The sequence below is a fragment of the Pseudophryne corroboree genome, chromosome 1, assembly GCF_028390025.1.
Source record: "Pseudophryne corroboree isolate aPseCor3 chromosome 1, aPseCor3.hap2, whole genome shotgun sequence".
Taxonomy (NCBI): domain Eukaryota; kingdom Metazoa; phylum Chordata; class Amphibia; order Anura; family Myobatrachidae; genus Pseudophryne; species Pseudophryne corroboree.
In genome coordinates this window covers 180637031-180641398 of record NC_086444.1, presented here as the reverse complement: position 1 = coordinate 180641398, position 4368 = coordinate 180637031, and the positions used below count along the sequence as shown (strand labels likewise).

General features: G+C 40.9%; 1 pseudogene; it reads left to right on the top strand.

The window, feature by feature from the left end:
• Positions 1-678: 678 nt before the first annotated feature.
• LOC134943932 (5S ribosomal RNA) lies at positions 679-797 on the top strand (annotated as a pseudogene).
• Positions 798-4368: the final 3571 nt, after the last annotated feature.

The window sequence follows — 4368 nt, the reverse complement described above, 5'->3', positions numbered from 1 at the left end:
CCCCCACAATTATAAGCTGTGTGAGCTGAGCAGTCAGACAGATATATATAATATTATATATAGATAATAGATGATGCAGCACACTGGCCTGAGCCTGAGCAGTGCACACAGATATGGTATGTGACTGAGTCACTGTGTGCTGTGTATCGCTTTTTTCAGGCAGAGAACGGATTATAAAGTAAACTGCACTGTCCTCACTAGTAAACTCTCTCCACTCAGTCTCTACACTTCTACAGTAACAGTACTCCTCCTTGTCAGCTCCAGTAAATCTCTCTCAGTCTCTTATAATCTAAATGGAGAGGACGCCAGCCACGTCCTCTCCCTATCAATCTCAATGCACGTGTGAAAATGGCGGCGACGCGCGGCTCCTTATATAGAATCCGAGTCTCGCGAGAATCCGACAGCGTCATGATGACGTTCGGGCGCGCTCGGGTTAACCGAGCAAGGCGGGAAGATCCGAGTCTGCTCGGACCCGTGAAAAAAACCATGAAGTTCTGGCGGGTTCGGATTCAGAGAAACCGAACCCGCTCATCTCTAATTTTGGATACATTTCGGTGCAATGATGGTCAAACATACATTGTCTCTTTAGAGATTATTCGGTCAACTTGGTAACAAGGTGCTTACCAATAACCCTCTACCATTTACATATTAGTGGTAGAATTTGCCATATCAATGCTGATCTACTACCATACCACACCGCGCATGCCCAATCTCGTCTGATCTTGGAAGCAATACGGTGTTGGGCCTGGTCAGTACTTAGGTGGTGGACCACTAAGGAATACCAGGTGTTGTAGGTTTTTTTTGACGGCAGCAATTTGGTCATAGCACCTATTCCATACATCCTAGTATTCTGGGCCTGCCAAATAATGCCTTGTATTTTCATCAATATTTTCACAATTTAGCTTTACCAGGTGGCTTACATCTATTAGCCACTTATAAGTGAAATAACATATTTGGTGTACCAATATTTTAGTATAATACAATTAAAGGTTACATTTTAATCACTTTATTTTTCATATCATTGTCTATTACTCAAATCATAATTGTTTCCAAGTGGGAGTGCTCCCAACAAAGGTCTATTTCTTTCTGTTTCTTTTCCCTTTACTACATATGTATTGGACCTATGGGAGCACCATCGACAATCACTGTTTATATCTACAAAAAATTATCCTTACTGGTAGATGGTGATAAATTCCAGATTTTTTTCTGATTGGTCGGTTACCTTGGAAACCTCTTGCAAATAAACTTCAAAATAAAAACCACTCAGTCCTGTGCGGCATCCTTAATCTAACTTTATACTGCCTACTGCAATAACTAGAAATAGTTTTCTTAGGAATACCAGCACGGATAAGTGGTTATTACGTGTCTTTTGAGTAACCATAATTTTTTGTACACCAACGGGCATAGTCCCATATACATGTAAGATGAGCTTCAACTTAAAGCAGGAATTATCCTACAAACATAGAAATAGAGAAAACTTAGATGATATCTTTCCTAGCAACATAGTGGATACAGAACCCCATAGCAACTGGGAATCAGACTTTGTACAACTTAAACAAACGTTACATAAACAAATAAGGACCAACTGGGATCTTACCACGTTAGAGAACTATGTTAAGAACAAAATAGTACCACGTGGCCTCAGACCAAGAGTTTTCCCCACTTTTACCTTGATAAGTGAAAACCTCAAAACTGAATGGGATAACAGTCTTCTTAAGTGCTCTATGGAACTCATGGGCATTCTGATCAAACACAACCACCTTGTACTTGAAGGTTGCGAACGTGATCTGGAAGAACTGAGTAAAAAACTGGAACCTTGGGAGAAGGATACACAGTTTCAACGGTGCTTTGAAAAAAATAAACAAGACCTTTTGACATATGAACAAACAATCATTGATAGAAAAAGGAACAAATTTGCCAGAGACAAAAAGGACTTTGCTTCAGGCAAAATATTCAAATGGAATAAACCTTCTTGGCAACAACGACCCCCCAGAAACCGTGAACAGTACTCATCATCAGATGTGGAAACATCCGGAACAGAGGAACTCCCCGAGTACACCTTCAATACACCTCTGACGACAAACTCCAGAGGGGAAGGCGAGAGTTTGACTCAATATCATCATCAACATTTTTTAGGGGATCCCCCCAGGGGAAGGGGATCAAGGCACCCAACAAACGAAAGACAAGGAGGGGGCGGAAGGGGAGGAAGAGGAAGACAACAACAACAATGGGACCAACTACCACCCAGGAGACAACCACCCCGGAATACACGCAGAAGATAACATCAGAATCCTCCGATCCACCTGACACCACTTCACAACTCAAAATCATTAATCTCTCAACACACAATCTAGATCACGAGCAAATTCAAGTCTTGAGCAAAGGTCTCTCATATTCTCCAACTGAGAAATTCAATAGATTCAAATGGGAAAAGGATCTGAGACTTTTTAACAGAAAATTACTGCTTGCCAAATTCCATAATAAGAAATCTGCACCTGAAATGGGAAGTACACAACTTAACCAGACCGAAGTAAGTGACAACATGACTGCACCAGACTTATCAGGGCCTGAATTAGAAGCTCTGGAAGCCCTGGAGGCACTAGAATCCGAATCCACAGCAACTATAGATCCTCAATGGGAGGTCAGTACGAGATTCATTTGTAAGAAAAAATCATCATTTTTCCCTTCGGAACAGACAAGCCCAGAAGTACAGATATTTACCAAATTAGTATCCAAAGAATTTGATCATATACATCTTCAGAAAACTAGAAGACTGCGCAATTCCAATCTAACTAGGAAAGAACTGGATGCCTTAAGAGAGATTGAATCCTGGCAGGATGTAATTATAAAGCCATCGGACAAAGGGGGCAATGTGGTAATATGGCCCCAAGAACAATACATACAGGAAGCATATCGACAGTTGGAAGATCAGACATGTTATCAGAGGATACTACTCAATCCCATGGAAAATTACAAAATATTGTATGATAGGATGCTTTCCAATGCGCATGAGGAAGGAACAATAACACCTTCAGAATATCAATATCTTCAGACGACACATCCTAGAATCCCCACATTCTACATGCTGCCCAAGATCCACAAGAACTTGTGTCAACCACCGGGTAGACCAATAGTATCAGGGATTGGATCATTGACGGAAAAAGCAAGTATCTTTGTCGATCTCCATCTGAGACACCATGTAATGGGTCTCCCCTCTTTCATTCAAGACACTACAGACGTTCTTCGTAAGATCCATGATGTCAAACTGGAGGCAAATCAATTTCTAGTCTCTCTAGATGTTGAGGCACTATATACCTCAATCGACCATGATAAAGGACTGGAAGCAGTCAACTACTTCATGAACATGGAAGGAATGGAAAAATTCCATACATTCCTTGCGGACCTACTTCAATTCACACTCAGTCACAACCTTTTCACCTTCAACAAGAGATTCTACTTACAAACTAGGGGCACAGCTATGGGGGCAGCGTGTGCCCCGACGTATGCCAATATCTTTCTAGGATGGTGGGAACGCGAATTTGTTTTCAGTGACAGTAATGATGTCTTTACGACCAACATCATCATGTGGGTAAGATACATCGACGATATTCTGATGATTTGGGAAGGAGATGTACAGATGTTACTCTTGTTTATCGAACATTTAAACAACAACAATCTCAATATTCGCCTTACTCACGCCATCAGTCAAGATGAACTCCCATTTCTGGACATACTCATCTTTAAGGATAAAAATGACATGCTTTCAACAAAGTTATTTAGGAAGGAGACATCATCCAATACACTTCTACATCAAACCAGCTCCCATTTCCCTCCCACAATAAATAATATACCCAAAGGAGAATTCCTACGCTTAAGAAGAAACTGCTCTAATGATCAGGATTTCGCAGAACAAAGCAAAGACCTCTCTAATAGACTTCGTGAGAGAGGATACAGCAACACATCTATCAAGAAAGCCAGTAGAAACATCCAGACCACTCAGAGAGAACATTTAATTTTTGATAAGAAACAAAAGAAACAAGAGGATAAAACCATCAGGTTCGTTGGGGGATTTTGTCAAGAATGGCACCAGGTTAAACAAGCTATCCAAAAACATTGGGGAATTCTCCACTTGGACCCTACTTTATCTGAAAAACTTGGACCACAAGTATCCATGAGTTGGCGGAGATCAAGAAATTTGAAAGATAGATTGGTGTCTAGCCATTTCCAACCATCTCGTGATAAACCACAGACTACCACTGGCACACATCCATGCGGTCACTGTAAAGCATGCCAATATATCCTTAAGACTGACCATATTCAGGATCGCTATGGCAAAGATATTAAATTTAAGCATTTCATCAACTGTTC